Source organism: Nanorana parkeri, unplaced genomic scaffold (genome assembly GCF_000935625.1).
Source record: "Nanorana parkeri isolate BGI_ZX_2015 unplaced genomic scaffold, ASM93562v1 scaffold1449, whole genome shotgun sequence".
NCBI classification, from domain to species: Eukaryota; Metazoa; Chordata; class Amphibia; order Anura; family Dicroglossidae; genus Nanorana; species Nanorana parkeri.
The window spans coordinates 68,481-91,352 of record NW_017307717.1 but is presented as its reverse complement, the minus strand read 5'-3'; positions in this window follow the sequence as shown (position 1 = coordinate 91,352).

Below are 22,872 nucleotides of genomic sequence, written 5' to 3'. Positions count from 1 at the left end.
CAATGTATTGTGTCCATACAATCCTATTGACCCAAGTCGGCCACAGCTGGGGTACCCGGGGCGTGTTTCCCCGCTGTGTGCCCACACGCCAGTATTTGTGCCTGTGGTAATGGGCCCTAATACAAACGGCAAGCTTATCCTCATTTGAACCGGCCACTTTGCAAGTAGGGCCGGTCCGCAGCCCCTTTCTTCCGGGAGGACGTATCTGTATGTCAGGGGTGGGCAACTGCAGCAAAAGAGAATCTTCCTCTGACCGGAAGTTCCGGTTTCAGGGAAGGTATCGGAGCATTTGGGCGAGTACGGGTAGTCACCCAAATACTCGGTACCGGACTGATACTGGTATCGGCGCATCACTATAGTACACCATTACCAAGCTCCATGTTTAACCCCTTCAATACTAATGTGTTTCCCAAAAATTGCAGCAAAAAAATCAGATCACCTTGGAGTGTCTGCTTTCCACACAATGGGTCATCTGAGGGGTTTTCGGACTGTCCTGGTATTTTTATTTCATATGTTTTATAACAAAAAGTAAGGGAAACAGAACTTTCTTTTGGTGGTATTGCATAACCAAAAAAAAACCCATGTCTCAAAAAGATGATATAAAATGAAGTTGGTTGCAGTGTTGGGTGACGGAGTAAATGTCATTCAAACTTGAACAGCACAGAACAAATGTAATGAAGAGAGGTTAAAGAAAAACCCTTGTAGTGGGGCTACCCATGCACTGCAAGGGTTAAGTGCTCATTTTAGGTCTAGGGGAGTCAGATAAACTCGCCTGATTCTCAGTCCCTGCATTAGACGTGACGAGGTCAGCGGTCCTTAGACCACCGGAGCCCGGGGGGAGAAGAGGCTGCAGGGACTGGTCCAGCAGTCTGGTGGGACAGGGGATCAGGTGAGTATTTCCGCTTTATTTGACTCCCCTAGACCAAGTGAGCACTTAACCCTTGCAGTGCAGGGGTATCCCCACGCCAAGGGTACGTTTTTAAAAGTCCTGAAGTGATTAAAAAAACTTGTGTTTTTCATTCTGTATTGCAGTCTTCCTCGGCATATTGATGGCGTCGGCCAGCGAGTTATCAATCGAGGTGATCCCTCCCAAACCTCAAAAAAACCAGAATGTTATTCTTAATATCACAGGGATCACAGATACGATTCTCTTTTCTGAGTGGTACCAAGGAAAAGATATACCCGCTACACATCAGATTATAAGGTACAATAGAAACGGCCCAATCAACCGGGGGGGCAAATACTTTGACAGGGCCGAAATCTATGGCAGTGGCTCCTTGCTGATCAAGAACGTCACAATGGATTTGGAGGGCGATTACACCGTTTCTATCCAAGGAAGTACCAAACTATATCAGCAAACAGTGAACCTGAAGCTTTATGGTAAGTGCTTTATTATTCATTTATTATATGTCACTGACACCCCTGAAAACTGTGGAGCCCATTTATAAATCAGCAGCATGGCCTTGCCGCAGTCTTACAGCTTCTTTAAAGATGGAAAACACATCACAGCGTTCCCAAGCAAGCCAAGCACCATTCATTCTAATAATTGGGGGGTGGGGGGGGCAAATCATGTCAAAGTCATGTGACTAAGCTGCCCCCCTATCATGGAGTCAGTGGCAGACCTAGGAAACAAAGTGCCCTGCTGCAAGATTTTATCTTGCCCCCCCTCTTCCTGCTCCCAAGGGGGGTGTAGCACTGACCCCCCAACCCCCCAGCCGTCTCTGCACCAGAGGAGCTTACACTCTAATGTCCCCCCACAGTCGCACACTATTATTATACATTTATATTGCTCTGACATACCGTATACCGCAGTGCTGTACAGAGAACACTAAGCCACTTACATTAGTTTCTGTACAGAGGAGCTTACACTCTAATGCTGGGTGTAGGGGGACTACAAATCCCAGCAATACATTTATACAGCAATGCAGAACAGCATATGAATTGGACTCAGGGTTTAGCGACGCGCACTGGACTCAGGGCTTAGCGACGCGCACTAGACTCAGGACCCACCATAGACCCCACACAGCCCACCTGAGACCCTGCAGAACCCACCACAGACCCCACGTATACCAGAAACCCCACCCAGCCCACTTGAAACCCTGCAGACCCCTCACAGCCCCCTTGCCACACACTGGTAGATTTTCATACAAGCTTTCGTACATCTAGTCAGAACATTGGATAATGCCAGCAGAGGCTTGACGAATGTTGTTTGCAATTTTGGTTTGGTAATAACATTCGATTTCGGAACAAATTGAGTTTTCCGGACAAAAAACACATTTACTGATCGTTCGAGAAAATCTTTCCATCCTGATTTATTTTTTCATTAATATGGTCGAAAACGATCGTCAATTTGACCCCTTAACGAGCGTTCTGATGACAAATTTTACTGTCGTATGGCCAGCTTAAGTCTCCTCTGACCCTATCCACTATATTATGATTGATGTAAATAAAGCATGAACAATTGTTGAGATAAAATATTAGCCACATGGAGAGAGCATTGTTTTTTAACGAGTCAGCCAACTCATTGTGGGAAGCGCAGTAGTAGTAGTAAAGCACAACCATTGTATAACACTACAGGAGTATATGAGTATGTATGGCTACCCCCCATGTGCATATACTGTAATTACAACCTATACATGGAATTAGACTTTCAGATGGTTAACATATACGGATTATTTACATGTTAATCTCTTCTGAATCTATATTTATTAAAAATAATGAAAGCCCAACTCAGGAACTTTTTCTTGTAGTTAGTAGGACCCCCAAGGTGTGAAAAATAACAGGCTGCAATACTCATCTTCTGTCCGGCGTTGTCCCCCGCAGTGATTCCTTTCTGCCACTAGATGTCCTTAGTCTAAGAGCTAGTTCACAACAGCCCCAGTGCGTTTCGGCCCGATTGGTGCCTGGAAAGCACTGGATCACATTCCGGCCGACTCACTTTGTTTTTGGGGCGTGGCGGTGCATTGAGGGCACTATTTTTCTGACTGCACCTGAACACAGGCACTGATGTGCCACGCGTTTCGGTGCAGGTGATCCCACTGCGGCCGGAGAGGGTGGCTGCGGTGCCATTGACTTCAATGCACCGTCACGCCCCATCCCAAAACAAAGTGAGCCGGACAGAATGTGATCCAGTGCGTTCCGGCACCAATCGGGCCGGAACGCACTGGGGCTGGTGTGAACTAGCCCTAAAGCAGCCAACACATCAGATCTCCATTCCCTTAGTCCAGCAAATTACTTATAAATGTTCCTGCAATTAAGCACTTATTATATTTTGTAGTGTAGGTCCCTCCCCCCACCCCAAGCTGGCGCCATCTTGTCTGCGTCTCGGCGCTAGTTCTTATATCCCTTCTTCTGCCCTCCACTGATGTCATCAGCAAATCCCACACATGGGTGGACTGAAGTCAACAGAAGGGACCGAACCCAAACGCATCTAAACCAAGAAGAAAGCCATCAGTGCCAGACCAATCAGCCGCAGCCGGGCATTCCCCACCCCGCAGCTGCACGTAAGCAAAGGGGAGGGATGCTGGCAACATGGCCAATTAGAACAAAGAATACAAACACAAGAAAGTGCAAGCATGTAGAAATGTGAAAGTCAAAAATGACTTTAACCACTTGCTGTCTGCCCAATGTGAATACATGGGCGGACGCTTCACGGCGGTTGGACGTGTGTTTACGTGATTTACGCAAAATTATTTTAACAGCCGGTACTGGCAGTGACATACAAGCGTTCTGGCCGCTCCATAGCGGCCTGATCGCTTGTATGATCAGAAAGTGCAGCCTCCACCCACCACCGGATATCTTGGGCTCCGCTGTCCCCCCTCAGGACCGGCACAGCGTCTACTTACTATTCTCCTACTTGCTGATCTCTCCTCCTCTCTAAAGGCGGAAGTGATGTCTATTACATCACTTCCACCTTTAGCTGTCACTTCAGCCTGAGAAGAAGCTGGTGAAGCAGATCTCTTCTTCTTCAGCTTCTTTGGGGGTCCCTAGGTGACATTATGGGTCTTAGAGACCCCTGATGTTTCTATAAAGAGGAACTGTCATTGTATATTGGCTATCACATAGGGGGATTGTTATCCCCCTATGTAATAACAATAAAGTTAAGTGTAAAAAAGTAAAAAAAACACTAAAAAATCTTTAAAGGAGAACTATGAGGTGAGTGCTTTTCACTCACCTCATAGTTCTAGCCGACCTGTGACAATGAGACTGTCACAGGTCGGCTCAGTAGATTGGGAGGTGAGCGAACACATACCGGGTTCGCTCACCTCTCGATCCTGTCACGGCTCTCTGCCGTGACAGGGGAGGGGCTGAATTCCCCTCTCCCCGCTTCGATCCGCCAGCGCTGACTGGCAGAATGGACGGGGGAGGGGGCGGGTACAGCTGGCTCTAGATAGGCAGAGCCAGCTGTCACTCACGCAGCTGGGCGGATCTCGACATCGATGACTGGATCCGCTGCGGCGTCTCAGTATACCGCGAGCTGTAGCTCGCGGTATACTGAGCCAAGGGTGACGGGAGGACGCTAGTTTGTGTCCTCCCGTTGCCCTAAGGAGAACTATGGGGAAAAGCCCTGACCCCATAGTTCTCCTTAAGTCCCCCGCATGCACACACATATAAACACGTTACATATCACCGTGAACATCAGAGTGAGGGCAATAATTCTAGGATCATCAATCACTATTAACACTAAACTGATGAGCAGCAAAAGCTTTTAAATCACCGCCTGTGGACAATTTTAGATATGGTAGTTTTTTGCGATTTTGCGGGCACGCACAATTTTAAAGCTTGACATGTTTGGTGTCTATTTACCCGACGTGACCCCGCCTTTTATATTTTACCAAACAAATTGGGTAAATCTACAGAAAAATGGCCTGGACAGGAAGGGGGTTTAACACCCCGGTCAGCAAGTGGTTAATCGCAGTCGCTGCTCGGCGGGGTCGGGGGTGACGCAGCGGCCTGTACACAATGGAGATTCTTCTATTCATGCTGTTAGCGTTGATCGGGAAAACAAGTGATGTTTCTCTCTGTCTCTTGCAGGCTGAATCGCTGAAATTCAGGCCGTCTATGCCCAGCGAGGGGAGGGAGGAGGAAGGTCAGCTATGAGCTCTGTACTGTGGGGAGGGAGGGGTGGGGAGCTGAAAAAGGGGCGGAGCAGAGGGTGGGCCTTTCCCAGTATGTAAAAGCCAAGCAGTAGTTTGTCTGCTGTACTGCTGTCCTACTAAAACACATTGGATCTAAGACTACATACAACATTTCTCTATTGTATCTTCTTATTGAGGACTATTAAAAATATAAAATTATATAAAAATATAATGTGTCCATAATAAAAATATATTCATTTCATACTAATAATATTTACAGTAAAAATATGTCCAATGTATGTATAGGACTGAGTATGTGGGGAAGGGTGTCTGTGACCATGCATCGAATGAGGGTTATGGAGAACTGGATAACAATGCTGAGATTTGTAGTCCCACGGGCACTGAATAGTGATGCTGTGAGTTGTAGTATAACGGACACTAGACGGTGCTGGGACATGTTGTTGGGTTTTGGTAATACCAAAAACCCAGTGGAGGGCAATGCTGGTTGTTGTAGTCAACAGCACTGGAGGGCAATGCTGCACCTTGTAGGCTTACAGACACTGAATTCCAATAGCACTAGAGCGCAATGCTGGCACTTGCAGACACTTGAGGGCGATGTTGGGTCTTGTAGTCTTGCAGGTACTCCCTCACCCAAAACTGGGTCTTGTAGTACCACATGTAATGAAGAGCAATGCTGGGACATATAGTCTCACAGGCACTGGAGGGCAATGCTTGGTCTTGTAGTCTACCATGCAGTGGACATCAATGCTGGGTCTTGTAGCCTTACAGGCACTGGAGGGTAATGCTGGGTCTTGTAGTCTGCCATGCAGTGGACATCAATGCTGGGTCTTGTAGCCTTACAGGCACTGGAGGGGAATGCTTGGTCTTGTAGTCTACCATGCAGTGGACATCAATGCTGGGTCTTGTAGCCTTACAGGCACTGGAGGGTAATGCTGGGTCTTGTAGTCTTACAGGCACTGGAAGACAATGCTGGGTCTTGTAGTCTCACAGGCACCGGCAAACAATGCTGGGTCTTGTAGTTCCACATTCACTGGAGGGCAGTGCTGGGTCTTATAGGTTCACATGCATGAGAGGGCAATGCTGGATCTTATAGTCCCACAGGCACTGGATGGCAATGCTGGGTCTTGTAGTCTCACAGGCACTGGCGGGAAATGCTGGGTCCTGTAGTCTAACAGGCACCAATAGAGGGCAATGCTGGATCTTATAGTCCCACAGGCACTGGATGGCAATGCTGGGTCTTGTAGTCTAACAGGCACCAGAGGACAATGATGAGACTTATAGTCACTGGTAGATAATATACTTTTATAGACAGATCTTCTTTGAGGGGTCTTCTCTGAACCAGGTCATTATTACATAGATGCCATAGAAATGGCCTCTCTAGATTAATCATTCTGGGGGGGGGCACTTCTCTTCCTGGGCTGTTTGAGAGGCAGGGCAGAAGGAGAAGGGGATTCTGGGTATTGGTTTCTTGCATTGCTGTCTTTGAGAGACGTTTTCTTTCTGGCAGACAATCCATCTGCAGACAGTTTGGGCCCGGTAGACTTTATCAGGTTGTAGCACATGGCTGTGATCAGCCGAGTACAGCGCAAAGGACTGAGGACAACTCCCAAACCAGTCACATTGTAAACCCTTCAGACATACAACACAAAAATGACTAGGCCAGGAGAGTTTCCCCTATTGCTGAGACTTTGCGGCATATTATTCCCACTTCATACATGAACACATTAACCACTTCTATCCCTTTTCCCTGCAGTGTGCTAGTCCTGTACAGAGTTAGTTATCATGAACCTGCCCAGCACAACCCCCCCCCCCCCCCCTTCCATTCCAAAGCAAAACTCAGTACAGAGAACAACATTTCTTTCAGAAAAGAGCATGTGTTGGGTAAGATCCAACTGAAACACAAATTAGGTTCTACTATGTGAATGAAAACGTGTACAAATATATAAGGGGTTTTAACCCAATTTGGCTGCTGAAGTGGAAATACACTTTAAGCTGGCCATACGGCTTGCAATTCCAGCAAGGTCCTGCTGATTTTGGACAAAATACGAGCTGTGAGTGGCCCTGTCAGCACCCCTCTGTTCAACAAAAATCAATCATTTTTGTCAAAGAAGCCAGTCTGAAAATTGTCATCCGAGCAGTGAATGTAGCCAATCAGCTCCAGTAACTTTTTGGGCCTTTTAACATCTGTGGGCGCCGGCTGTCAGAATACAATAGTCGGCAGGGGGGAGTCCGCCATCCATGCGTCTTAACATGGATGGGGGAATCAAGTGTAAGGCCAGCCTTAGTTTTGTTAAATTCTTTCACATGTGACTGACTGCTAGAGGAATCTGACGCTTATATACATGTTAAGCTGCCCACACGCCTTACAATTTATCTGCAGATTTTCTGTGGTCAAATGGAAAAAGGGCAACAGATTGGCCAGGTGGATATTACTCCATCCACACAGTTAAGTGTAGACAGAGGAATCTGTTGCACCTTTTCCATCTGACCACAGAAAATCTGCAGATAAATTGTAAGGTGTGTGGGCAGCTTTAGGCCCCATTCACACTGAGCAACATGAAAATCGCACGATTTTGAGCGACGAGCGATATTGAGCGACTTGTCCCTATTGGGCTGTATGCAATCAGGAGCAAAATCGCTTGGAAAAAAGGGTCATGTAGGAGCTACAAGCTACCAGCGACGAGCTACAAGCGATATTGAGGCCCCATTCACATGTAGCGACATACCTTTTGCAACGGCCGGGATAGCGCGACTTTCGGGCCGACGATCCAGCGACGGTAGCGCGACCTCCATAAAAAAAAAAGCAAAATCCGCCGAAAAAAGGGTCCTGTAGAAGCGACTTTCGACTGCGACATGGAGCTAAGACAGCTCCATTGACTATCATTAGCCGGCGACTTCTCGCGATATCGCGCAGCAAAAATGCGCGATATCGCGGCGGAAATCGCGTGATAAGTCACTACGTGTGAATGGGGCCTGAGCGATATTGAGCGACGAGATGTGAACAGCTCCATTGAAATGGATTGGAGAAGCTACGTAGAGCGATATCGTGTGGAAATATAAGCGATATCGCTGCAAAAATCGCTCAATAAATCGCTCAGTGTGAATGGGGCCTGAAGGTGAAAGTGGGGCCTCTCCCTTAATCCCCTCTCCCCCTTCTTGAATTGTTTTATTTATCCTGTCTCATTGTTCATTTGTATTTGCCACTTGTTTGTATCCTTGACTCTTAATAAAATAAAAATTACCTGTGACAACGTGACACTAAACTCTCAGGAGTTAAATCTTACCAATGCATTCAAGTACCTTAACTATTAACAAAAATGTATCTTATTTGTGTATCACTCGGCTGTAGATTCTCCAATCATCTCTGAATTGGTGCTGACACTGTCCTTCCTTCGGGGGGGGGCTACTTCTGTTCCCCATGTTACCTGTGTGTGTTGTAAAGTAGTCACCACTCCAAGCTCGCTCCCACGATAGACTACAATCTCATGTTTAGTTTACTAATTTGTATTAGGATTGTAGTTCATCATGGGAGTGAGCTTGGGGTGGTGACTACTTTACAACACACACAGGGACCATGGGGAACAAAAGTGGCCACCCTCAGAAGGAAGGACAGTGTCAGGGATGGTTTGAGGATCTACAGCCGAGTGATACACAAATAAGATATTTTTGCTAGGGATGCACCGATATATTGGCCACCGAAACATATCAGACGAACAAATTGCACTTTTGGCAAAATGCTGAAATCTGTTCTTTCTCTCCTCCCTGCTGGGACACAGAGCAGTGCCCAGCAGGGAGGAGAGAAAGAACAGATTTCAGCATTTTGCCAAAAGTGCAATTTGTTCGTCTGAAACTGTCACAGGCGGCCGAGCGCTGCGGGAGGAGAGAGCTGTGAGCGGCCGTTGTCTCTTCTTCTACACCGCTCAGCCTTCTGTCACAGATCGGGAGAGCGGCTGTGTGGGCGGAGACAGCCAGCACTGTCACATGAGGCCGGCCGGCAGTGCCGAGGAGGAGTCAGCTGTCAGATTGAGGTCTCCTCCCCGCACCGCTCACTCAGCCTCCTGTGACAGCTGTCAGGATGGAGAGCGGGCGCAAGTGATCAGTGATCGCTGAGTGTTTGTAATGCAGGGGAGGAGTCAGCTGTCAGATCGAGCTCTCCTCCCCGCACCGCTCGCTCAGCCTCCTGTCACAGATCGGGAGAGCGGCTGTGTGGGCGGAGACAGCCAGCACTGTCACATGAGGCCGGCCGGCGGTGCAGGGGAGGAGTCAGCTGTCAGATCGAGCTCTCCTCCCCGCACCGCTCGCTCAGCCTCCTGTCACAGATCGGGAGAGCGGCTGTGTGGGCGGAGACAGCCAGCACTGTCACATGAGGCCGGCCGGCGGTGCAGGGGAGGAGTCAGCTGTCAGATCGAGCTCTCCTCCCCGCACCGCTCGCTCAGCCTCCTGTCACAGATCGGGAGAGCGGCTGTGTGGGCGGAGACAGCCAGCACTGTCACATGAGGCCGGCCGGGGGGGCAGGGGAGGAGTCAGCTGTCAGATCGAGCTCTCCTCCCCGCACCGCTCGCTCAGCCTCCTGTCACAGATCGGGAGAGCGGCTGTGTGGGCGGAGACAGCCAGCACTGTCACATGAGGACGGCCGGCAGTGCCGAGGAGGAGTCAGCTGTCAGATTGAGGTCTCCTCCCCGCACCGCTCACTCAGCCTCCTGTGACAGCTGTCAGGATGGAGAGCGGGCGCAAGTGATCAGTGATCGCTGAGTGTTTGTAAATAATTGAGGACAGAGTATGGTTACTATATCCTCAATTATGAATGAATGGGAAGTGATCTACATCTCCTCCTGTTCATTCATGATTGTGGTTATAGTAATCATACTCTATCCTCATGTTATGAATGAACAGGAACACTCAGTATAGAGGCTTCCTGTTCATTGATAACAGGGGATACAGAATAAGAGATTAAGGACTCAGTTTTCTCGATCTCTTTTACTATTTCAAAAAGGGAAATATCAGGAGTCTTTTTAGATACCTAATATTTCCCCTAAAGCCCCTAAAAGTAAAGTAAAAAATAAAAATATAAAAAAATGTAACATTTTATAAAAAAATTAATAAAATATTTTTAAATTTTTTTTAAAAAGTTAGAAAAAAAACCTTTCGATTTTGGCCCGACATTTTTTTTTTTCATTTCGGTTTTAAAATTTTCATTTCGGTGCACCTCTAATTTTTGTTAATAGTTAATGTACTTGAATGTATTTTTAAGATTTTACTCCTGAGTTTAATGTCACTTTAACAATGCTTGGTTTTTAGAGAAAATCAGCGATGACAAGAAAATGAACATTCAGTCATTCAGTCTCATCATGTTGCAGGTCTATTTATAAGCTGAATCCCCCCATACTGAGCTTGAATTATTGGCTAAATCTAACCATACCCGTTCCTTGCATTCAGCCACGCAAGCTGAAGGAGAGAAATCAATAGATTCCCTCCATCTACTGCCTGAATATCTGATTGGATGCAGTCACTGTTCAGGTGACAATTTTCCACCTGCTTCCTTCAATTTTGAATTGACTTTTGTGGAGTCGGGTGGTGCCGACAGGGCTCAAATTTCCTGCCGAATCTGTCAAAGTTTGGTGTATGGCCAGCTTAACACCCCAGCATGACTGTCGGGTTCGGGGTCACCTGAAGTTTATCAGCTTGTGTACGAGTCTTTTATTGAATCTACCTAGAAAGTTTATTATTATTATTACATAGTATTTATATAGCGCCAACAGTTTGTGCAGCGCTTTACAAGCTTTATTAAGTTATCATTATTTCTTTCTTGTTTATTTCCAGGAGACGAGGATTCTCGTCTGAGTGGCGGAGCGATTGCTGGCATTGTTATAGGCGTTATTTCAGTTGTGGTAGCTCTAATTGGTGGTGCCATATATCTGAGTAAGAAGAAAGATTCAGGTAAGTCGAAGCTTTCTCAGCAGTGAAGGTAACTCCATGTTTATATTCAATAAGCTGCCCTCAGATAGGAGAAGGAGGTTGTACTTGCAGGTATAGTCTGATAGCCCATGGACATTTGCATTGTCTGGGGGGCCTAAAACAGGAATGGTCACTGCCCATAGCCATGTGAGATTGAGTGAAGGAAAAGGCCATGTTTTCTGGCCTGTGGAGTAAGGCGGATGATTGACCACTCTCAGGAGAATAAACCAGTCCCCATTCAAATACTTTTCCCTACCATTGAACTGCATCTGATTGAACTGTTATTCTCATTTCCTCCACTTTCTCCACTGTTGTGAACACCAATGTTGGCTATGCCAAGCTATTGTGTTTATGTGGGCGTGCCTCAGGGGGGTGGTCATATCATGCCAGTCCTACTTTCTCTATAGGAACATTTAGGCACTGTACACACAGTCATCTGATGCACACTAAGTACATAGTTAGTCAGGTTGAAAAAAGACACGAGTTCAACCTAAAGAGATATAAAAAAAAAAGCCTAAACAGAACAGTCACAGAAAAGCCCACAGTCACCGGCTGTTGTTGATCCAGAGGAAGCAAAAAAAAAACCCCCTATAAAGAAGCATGGTTCAATTTGCTCCAACAGGGGGAAAAAATACCTTCCTGATCCCATAAGGCAATCGGTTATTCCCTGAATCAACAATCTCTGATGCCTAATATACCTATACATATAACTCAAACTCAATATCCAGTAATATTCTGTGCATTTAGGAATACATCCAGATGTTTTTTTTTTTTTTAAACCGTTAACCGAGCTAGCTAGAACTATCTCCTGGGGGAGTCTATTCCACATTTTCACAGCTCTAACTGTGAAGAATCCTTTCTGTATGCAAAGGTTAAACCTCCTTCCCTCCAGACGCAAAGAGTGCCCCCTTGTCCTTTGCAGTGACCTTAACGTGAATAATTTAGCACCAAGTTCTTTATAAGGACCATTTATGTATTTATACATGGTGATCATGTCCCCCCTTAATCGCCTCTTCTCCAGAGAGAACAAATTCAGGTCAGCTAATCTTTCCTCATAGCTGAGCTCCTTCATGCCTCTTATGAGTTTGGTCGCCCTTCGCTGCACTTTCTTTAGTTCCACAACATCCTTTTTGTGAACTGGTGCCCAAAACTGAACTGCATATTCCAGATGAGGTCTTACTAATGCTTTGTACAGTGGCAGGATTATGTCTCTGGAGTCTACACCCCTCTCAATACAAGAAAGTATTTTGCTTGCTTTAGAAACTGCAGCTTGTCATTGCACGCTGTTATTGAGTCTATGATCTACCAGAACACCCAGATCTTTCTCCATCATTGACTCCTCCAAACATACTCCCTCTACTGTATATACGGTAACTTGGTTTCATCTGCAAACACAGAAACAGTACTTTTAATCCCCAACTCTTAGTACTCCTTGATGTCCATATTAAAGTGTTAAGGTGCCCATACACTGGTCGAATTTCAGCCGGTTTTTAATGTACTGGCCGAAACTCAGTGTGTGGGGCTGTCGGCTCCCTTTTAGCCGGCATTCCTCGATCAGCTGATCGAAGGAGCCGGCTGGAAAATCTTTGTGAAATCAGAGCAGGCAGCCAATGAGCTGCCCACTCTGGTCGGGTATTCTGAGAGAAGCTGGCAGCACCTGTCAGAATACAATGCAAATAGCGGCGATTCCTCGATCGACGCGCTGTTTTTGTTAATGGAGGAATCGCGTCCATTTTCTTTGTTCAGCCCGCGGGTTGAATGAAAAAAAATTGACAGGTGTACAGCGAGCTTTACATGAAAACAGTGCTTTAGCTCTGGTAGATGCTGCAGGTAACTTCGGTAGACCCTCACAATGACCTATTTCTGGCAAATTTTTACCATTTGGTGATTTCCTGGGTAAATAAGTCACACTCTAAAAAGGTTCAACTTAGTTCTTCTACCTCATACTCGGTCATAATTCTTAGGGACCAGGGTTCCAACAGAGGCACCACCTACTGTGCGGATTTCGGACACTTTCTGAAGAACCCCCGACGAAATTTGCATAAAGTATGGCCAGCTTTAGTCTCTGTTGCTGTGTAAATGAAGCCAGCAAACAGTGTCATACAATATAAAATATATTTTGTCTGGCCTCCAAAAACACTATATGGATAATTTGGGTAACACAAAAGTAAAAGAGAAAGTTATTTTTTTTTTTTTGTTGTCTTTGTTTTTATTTTTTCAAACATTTTATTGATTTTCATGCATAAAAATACAAACTATATAAACAATTTGTACAGCATTACACAAGTTCAATAAGAACAAACGGTACAGAAGACATTAGGAGACCTTTCCTAAGTGCTAGTTCACACCAAGCGTGTTCCAGGTGCAGAGCAGTTACAGAACGGATCAAAACTGTAAATGTAAGTTCCAAATGGTATTTTGGGCTATAGTTCACACCGCAGCATTCAGTTCCAGAGCATGTAAAAAAACTGCAGGAAGACTTATTTTTCCTGCTCTGGAACGCATGCAAACGCCCTGGAATGCACCGAAAGCTCATTTTAGGCAAAAATAAATAAATAACTATTTACAAAAACATCCCGGAATGCGGCAAAACACACTGCACTGCGGGTACAGAAAGTCATGCAGATCTGGTCCGCATTTGGTGTGAACAAGCCCTAAGGTGGCTCACACTCGGAAACAATCGCCATTAAGGTATAAAAGAAAAAACAAAATAAAGAACAAGAGGAGATCCAGTACCGACACAAAAGCTTCTCATGTCAAGAAGCTATATAATCATTATGGTTAAGCATAGAATACATTAAAGGAGAATTATGAGGCGAGTGATTTTCACTCAGCCTCATAATCTGAGCCAACCTGTGACAATGAAACTGTCACAGGTCGGCTCAGTAGATCGGGAAGTGAGTGAACGCATACCGGCGCTCGCTCACTTCTCGATCTATCCGTGCAGAGAGCCGTGACCGTCGCTCACAGCGCCCTGCAGGGATCCTCCCCGCTCCGATCCTCCAGCGCTGACTGGCAGAACGGACGGGGGAGGGGGCGGGTACAGCTGGCTCTGCCTCTAGATAGGCAGAGCCAGCTGTCACTCACACAGGTGGATCCAGACAGAATTGTCGGGATCCGTTCCGGCTGCGGCGTCTCAGTATACTGCGAGCTGTAGCTTGCGGTATACTGAGCTTTGGGTGACGAGAGGACGCTAGTTTGTGTCCTCCTGTTACCCTCCGGAGAACTAAGGGGAAAAGCCCTAACCCCATAGTTCTCCCTTAAGTTAAGTTAAACCGTACGACATTATGATACAGTGTCTGCCGCGGAATTGTTGTTTTTAGTTTTGGACTGTGTAGGAAATTATTATAAGCCTGTTCAGATTTTTTTTTTTTGCTGTCTGTTCCCTTTACTTCCTGTTTCAGAGGTAGAGCAGGAAATAACTGAATGACAGGACATCTCTCCTTAGACCAGTGGTTTTCAACCTGTGGGTCGGGACCCCCTCGGGGGTCGAATGACCATTTGCCAGGGGTCGCCTAGTGGCTCTTGGCCGCCGGGAGAGAAACACTTTCTCCCGGAAAGGTCGGAACCTTTTTCTGCTCCTGGTTTTTTTTAATCGGGGGCGTAATGACAAAAAATTGACGGGTGTGCAGCGAGCTTTACATGAAAACAGTGCTTTAGCTCTGGTAGATGCTGCAGGTAACTTCGGTAGACCCTCACAATGACCTATTTCTGGCAAATTTTTACCATTTGGTGATTTCCTGGGTAAATAAGTCACACTCTAAAAAGGTTCAACTTAGTTCTTCTACCTCATACTCGGTCATAATTCTTAGGGACCAGGGTTCCAACAGAGGCACCACCTACTGTGCGGATTTCGGACACTTTCTGAAGAACCCCCGACGAAATTTGCATAAAGTATGGCCAGCTTTAGTCTCTGTTGCTGTGTAAATGAAGCCAGCAAACAGTGTCATACAATATAAAATATATTTTGTCTGGCCTCCAAAAACACTATATGGATAATTTGGGTAACACAAAAGTAAAAGAGAAAGTTATTTTTTTTTTGTTGTCTTTGTTTTTATTTTTTAAAGCATTTTATTGATTTTCATGCATAAAAATACAAACTATATAAACAATTTGTACAACATTACACAAGTTCAATAAGAACAAACGGTACAGAAGACATTAGGAGACCTTTCCTAAGTGCTAGTTCACACCAAGCGTGTTCCAGGTGCAGAGCAGTTACAGAACGTGGAGTATGTACCTCATACGTTATATAGCCACACACTTTAAATCCAATTCTTCTAGTTCCAGCTGCAGAGCCCGGTCCTGTATTTGCCTATAGCAGTGGTTCTCAACCGCCTTCACCTCGTATCCCTGCTTGACAAAGAGGCAAGTACCTCGAAAACGCGTAGCGCTATCTGAACCCACTGGGCACCTTCCTTAACGCTCAGCGGGTTCAGCAGACTCCCACACATCGCGGCCCCCTCTGTCTTCATGTACAGTCTGCCGGACAGCCTGACCCACTGACACCTAATTAGCGGTCACCACGCACTGCCGTTGCGGCCAGGTCGGACCATCCCAGTCCGCACAGCTCGAATGTATGATCGTCCCTGCCAGCCCTATACCATCCAGGCACACATTCATCCATCTCATCGCTACCCTACATGTACCCTGGCCAAGTCAAGCTCCACACGGGTATCACAGACGATTTCCTTCCGAGACACGGACACCTTAAACGTAAGTCTCTCTATGCAGTAGTAGCGCTCTAAATATATCTGTGTATGCCATTTCACACAGGGTCCCTCACCCTGTTTACCACAGAACTTGCACACTGGTTTTAACTCTTCATCTAATTTTATTGCAATCACTTGTGTCCACGTCCCCAGAGTTGGTACTCCAGGTAGTGCGCTTTTCCATTTGTTTTACATTCTTCAGTTCTCAACCTGTGGGTCGCTGTGCAAGGTGAGAGTCCTCCTCAGCTCTCTCCTAGCGCAGCAGTGTCAGTTCTCCCGCCACGCCGCCAGATTTCACTGTAGCAGCCACGTCATCCCTAAATTTTACCTTTGGGGGTCACCACAAGTTGGCAAATGTTACCAAGGGGTCCCGGCCCTAGAAAGGTTGAGAATCACTGCCTTAGACCATTGCCACTGATAAATGCTGACGTTTACTCATATGGAGTACTCGGTGATCAGCCATGCTGTGTGTACAGATGTAACCTCACAAGTGACTCCCAGTACCAGAACCTTTTATATAGATGTCCCAGTTAACCATCCCAACCTCCTACGTTCTGGGATAGCACGTGCTCCACTTCAATCTGCATGTCATGCAAACCACAATAAAGAGAAAAAAAATCAATATCTGAGAGTTGTATGAAAAGCATGTGTGACCGTAACTTTGTATTACCTTTCAGTTTTTTGTTTTTTTTTACCAGCGTGAGGTATTAACGGTAGATTTTCCAATTTTGCACCACAGGTCCTCTTTAACCAAGGAGACTAGAAGGCGCGCACTCCTGCACAGCACTGCATTGATGCTGCACCAGTCCGAATGTGCCGCAGTGCGCTCTTACAGAAACATTGAGGGGGAGTGGGGGTGGGGAGAGCATGGAGGGAAGGAGAAAAGTGCACCTGTCATTTTGAAGCAAGCATTATGCTACAAGAAGGATAGGATAGGGAAGACTGGCAGTGTTATGTATCATTATAAATCCATTCCTTCATCCATCTATGACTTTGTCCCCCAGCTACTAGTGTCTTGAATAAAAAGTTGTCCTCCTCTGCACTGGACTAATTTGTGACCAAATTAGGAAAATGAAAAATCTGACTTAAATGCTCGTTCTTGCCTAAGGAACTAGTAGAAACCATATTTACTTACAGAAGAAGGATAGGATAGGGAAGGCTGGCATTGTCATGTATGAATATAATACCATTCATCCATCCATCCATGACTCTATTTCATCTTCCTTCAGCTAGACTTAGCTTTTACTTTTATCCCTCATAGACCTCTGATGAACTCAGCTTCATAGGATGTGCCTGTAACATCTACTGCAGCAGGTTTCCATATAAATTTGTAGGGACCCCCAACTCTTACATGCATGTTATCATGGCAGCGCTAGGAGCGTTAGATGTCACGTATAGTCACGTTCTGTGGTGCACCCGTGCTCAGCTTATGTCATTTTGAGTGAAAAATAGTACCTCACTCATCAGTAATTAGCACTGTTTGTATCATATAGTAACTGATTTTGCTTGTACGGTCGATTTCTGTGCCATATCAAGCCATGCACCCCGGAAGAGGAGAAGTGATTACGAGGCTGCACTGAGGTCAGTAGGGTGCCAGTCACGGCCTCAAATAAAGCGGAGTTCCATGTGACAACAGATGACTTAGATTTTGTTTTACTATTCTGCTCTGCTGTACTGAATGATCTGTGAGCATGCACAAGTCGGTGCAGCATCTTGTGGCAGTGGGTATGCTCGCTCCTGCACAGCACAGCAACCGACTGTTTCAGCAAAGTTGGCTGCTCCATGAAATAAATTAAGCTGATTATCAAGCTAATGGAGCTGATTGACGTACTGTTTGTTACTGAAAATGTCATGAATTATAAGCTGGCTTTACCCAAAGCTGCTTATGCTTTCGGTGGACACAGTTGCGCTGTAAGAACAGTTGCTACTGGCATAGCTAAGGGTGGTCATGTACAGTCCAAGCATTGTAAGTTACAGTTCCCATTTTCAGCATCATTTTTGAAAATCAGATGAAATTAACTAACCCAGCCTAACATCCTAATGCTATTATTATAACAAGCAGTCGGTATGGCGTAAAACAAGGACCAAAGTGAGCCTAAAAAAGTTACACTTCCATAATACGCTATAATATTGGAACGTGTATATAAACTTATACTTCAAATAGCTTCCGCAATGTCCTACACCCCTTCTTCATTGCATTGTGTCTACTACTAAATGACAGGTGCTATTTTAAAGACAAATTCCAGACAAGTTACAACATTCACGAATAGTTATGTCATAGTTATGTAAAAAGTTATTGTTTATTATGTTTTTAAAAAATGTGGTAACCCATTTTGTGTGATTCTTTAGAAGCACCAAGTGTAATAATATGCTCAGTTCACTAAGTTAGAACAAATGCCAAAGAGAGTAGGCTTCACTGTCACATGGAAGGAGGAACCTGTGAGATCGAGGGATAAGGTAATGTAGTGCCCACCATGACCCCAGGGGCAGGGGGGGCTGACATTTCATGCTCAGGGATGATTCCTTAGCCGGGTTGTGGAATGCGATCAGTAAATTGGCCGCCGGCCACTTTAAGTACTTTTTCAGTGCTTTATTGTAGAACAGCCAAAACTGGGTTAGAAGTTGTAGGTCTAGAGACATTCAGTGGCAAAAATAGACTCCAGACTCACCAATCTTAGCCAGCTTCCACAGTGCAGGAATACTTTAGTTGAGCTACTGCACAGTGTCATCCTCTGAATGACTGCAACTGTGCTACTGCAACTGTGCTACTGCACAGTGTCATCTTCCGAACAACAGCTGAATAGGGGATATGCATGAAATCTTTCCTGGGAGAGACACCAGACATGTTCCTAAGGTCCATGCCATCTTGGCCTCTCTGGCACCTCCATCAGACAAAAAGGTTCTTCTGGTTCTCTATTCCAGACAGTTCCAGACCCCACCGAGCTCCACATCTGGCCTCGGCAGACTTCAGGCCTTGTTAGCTTCTCCAACCATGCACATCCTACCCCCAGGCTAGGCCCGGGGGTGGACTGCCCTGAGCACATGGCAATTTCTAAGTTTATTTACTTCCCCTGAATGTACCACTGGCCATGAAACTACTAGTGATTGGCTGAAGAGGCATAAACACTCCCATTGGCTGCCCACTCTGTGGCAGAGTCACACCCCACCACCGCAAAACACCTAGGAATGACCAAACGATGACAGACTACAGATCAACCAAACTGATTACAGTTCCAACAACACTAAACTTAAAGAGCCACTTCACTTAGGTTGAAGGGGCTACAGTAAGCATGACCGCAACTGCTTTTTACGGGTACACTAAACAAAAATGGGCATTTAACTCTTGCAATATGGGTGTTCACCTTTAATGGGAGATATCAAAACGTAACCAATTTACGGCAAACTATCACCCTGTCTGGAGTTGTCCTTTAAATGTCCCAGTTTAGCTGTCTGTGCAGGACCTTTGCACAGAATGCACTATGGGGGTTACACAGAGGGATGTAAAATGTAGCCATTGCCTTATAGTTATATTACAAGCAGAGCCTGACTGGATGATCTTTAGTTTGCTAAAGTACTATGTATCAAAAACAATTGACGTGTGTTTTTTTAATAAAATGTTGTATTCACTTTGTTGTCATACTTTGTTGCATATTAGAACTGCTGATCTCCTGCAGCCACTTTCTATCTACATGCACACAACATTTCTCAGGGTGGTTATTCTTGCTTCACTGTATACAGTTTTTCATAGTTGTGAATCTGTTGCATAGTTTCTTACTTGGAGATCTTGCTAGTAAGAGCTCATTCACACTGGAATCGGCTGGCACGTACAGCTCTGTGCTGCGTGCATGGCCGTATCGGGATGGACAGGTGCTGTGTGTGATTAGTACGCAGCCCCCGTCCTTCCCTATGGGACTATGCGGCCGTACGCCGCCCTACGCTCACCCGCCCTGAGGGTGAGCATATTCGTACAGGATGGATCTTGTCTGCGTCCGAGCTGGAAAACACGCACCCGTACGGACCTGCACTTAAGGTGAGCGCAGGGGGGCATATGGCCGCGTAGTCCCATAGAAAAAGACGGGGGCTGCGTACTAATCACACGCAGCACCTCCTTCCCAGGAGCTGCCCGATATGGCCGTGCACGTAGCCCTAAGCTGTACGTGCCGGCCGATTCCCGTGTGAATGAGCCCTAACGGGGCTTTCTGTTGTAGGCTGAAAATACTAAGCCACTGCTTCACAATTATTAGAAGCGTTGTCAGCTGTTACTGGCAGGTAATAAATGTTTCAACTGATTTGCAAAAAATGATATGCTTAAGAAAACTGTATACATTGACCCTAACTTACCGAATGAATAGAGCATGTTGATTTCTCTTGAATTCTCACCTTGCAAGGGAATTTTCCATTGGCTTAGTGAATAAGTTAAAGCTATGCTGACTTCTATCATCCAATCATATGCAAGCAAAATCTTGTTTTTTTTTTATTTTCATGATTGGGTATTCTTTGCAAAGCGTATTTCGCCACATTCACTAAGCCCAGTGAAAATCCCCTTGCAAAGTTAGAAATTGCTTTGCAAAGTGAACATGCAGTACTCCTTTAGTAAATCAGGGTCAATGCATCATGATGCCAAACATACCGAAAATATAGATATTGGGTTTACATTTACTTTGACATTTGAGTATGGGTCTGTTTTAAAAATACTCGCCAGGCTAGCAAACTCCCACCCCATTGATGGGCTTTGATGTGAACCTACCCCCAGGAAAGACTATCTGAACTTTCTTCTGCATCGAGTACCAAACCCAACAAGAATACGTTGTTTACTTATGAGGTCACTGAACCCATGCCACATGCAATATGCTACTAAGTAGGGATGAGCTTAGATTCGAAACAAAGTGTATAGACAGGACTGGATGAAGAATACAATGTATATGGTACTATGACCAATTGAATGTTGAAGTACAGTGTCCTGTGAGCTGGTTGACCGGTTGTTTCAACTGGTCAAAGTACTACATACATTACATTCTTTATCCAGTCCAGTCTATACACACTGATTTCATTCACGCCCTGGTGGAGGGGGTGATTTATTGTCCCTGAAACGCGTTGATCTTAGCTTGCAATACATTTGTATCTAGACTATTGACTGTTGGTGTGGAGTCTCAGATCGTTTTAGTTATCAAACAAATCAAGCGAATTGTGGAGATCCTTTAGCGTGTACAAGCTGGCAGCCACAAATCTACAAACCTTTTTTTTAACATCGCAACACTATGATAGAAATACCAACAGGACAATCTTTGGGTCCAGCACTACCTATCAATTTCTTCATATTTCTAATATCACCCCTATAATATCTATATAATGGGCAACCTGCCATATCCTATAAGCAATTGACTGTTTACTTAACATAACAGATTTGGAATTCTTCTTTCTTATCTCTTTCTTATCTTTTTCCTTTTGCAGTGTAACTTTTGAGGGCTAGAGGTGAAAATCCAAACCAGAGGATTTATTACAGAGAAGCTTACTGGATCTCCCACCTTTCTACTAATCATAAATCTATAAAGGAGATCCGGGTACATCAAACAAGCTACTGCGTGTGAAAATGTCACCTCTGGCTCTGAATGGGCAGATTTACTAAGAGGCAGAATATTTCCCCCTGATCTTGTAATATTACTCCACTCCAATCTGATATTTGTGCTATGGGTAGACACCAGCGGGCTAAGTTACCTGCTTACATCTATTACTTGGAGACTTCAGCGGTAGGATCTCATTACTGCAGAAAAAAATCCATCAGTGAGGCTTTGTTGTAATGGCCGGAGCTGGTTGGTGGAGTTGAGAACTCAGATGCAGCATCTTACCTCAAGAGTCCCTGACAGATATTAGAAAATGGTGGGAGATTTACCCAGCTGACATTTACCCAAAACCCAAATATCAGTTATTGGTAATTCGATTGATCTTTTAATGGGCCACTAAACCTGCAGCATAATTTGTCTTGTATAAATAAATTAGCAAAATTCCAAATTTTAAAATATTCAAAGTGCAAAAATTCCTGTCATTTGATTCAGCTGTAGAGAAGATTTTAATGCAATGTTAAAGATATCAAGTTATTATTACTAAAAGGAATTACTGGACCGAGGAGTTGGCTTTGTGCAGTAAAATGTATATTCTCATAGTCACAACCTTATTTAAAATATAAGTTCTGACTCCTGTAGTTAGCAATCTGCTTGAGGAGAATGATTATTTACTGCTTTTTCTTATAATTTATTTGGAACCTACAGTTTTTGTGGCCCTTTGAAATGTACATGTATGCATGTCAAGGTGAAGGCATATCATAAGATGAATGTAAATATTCTCAAAATGGGGAACTGGAAGTGTTGCCCAAAGCAAACAATTTGCAACTGTGAAATTTGTACAAATTTGCTAATAGAAGCAAGGAACTATGTGTTATGGGCAACAGTTACAGTGTACCATTGTTTAGATGTTAACATTCTTGCTGGCATGAATAATTGGGATAGTTAGGTAAAGGGAAATGGAAGGGCAAGAATACTTACCTTTTTTTGGAGAAAATGCTGCTCTAGGCTTCCTCCAATGGTGCTCACAGGACCAACAGCCTAGGCCTGGGTAGTCAACCTCGGTACTCCAGTAATTGCAGTGATACAAGTCATGAAGCAAGGGATTTGCAGTTTCACCACAGCTGGGGTGCCGAGTTTGCCTACCCCTGCATATGCATTAGTTCAAAGGGATTCTCAGAGGAGAATCAGCCAGTGTGAACTGCAACCCCCCCCCTTCTCTTTCAGTAGCAGTCACCTAATGCAATACAATGACCTAATGCCTGGAAATGAACCTGGGACCCTTTGATTAGTCTTTATTTACCCATCCCAGCAAGACTGTTAAAATCATATATCTATATATATTGTTATTACCTTTGCTATATTTATTTTTCTCTATACTCTTCTTAAACATACTTGAATTCTCAGAAATTCAGGAAAATACTTAACTACCTGTTGCTTTTCATTTTTGAGGTTTAACTCTTTCTAACATGGAAAATGTGGTCATGTTTGACCAATTTTCTTCAGATCTACCAAAAACTCTAGTGCAAGGTCCTGCCTGATTGTACA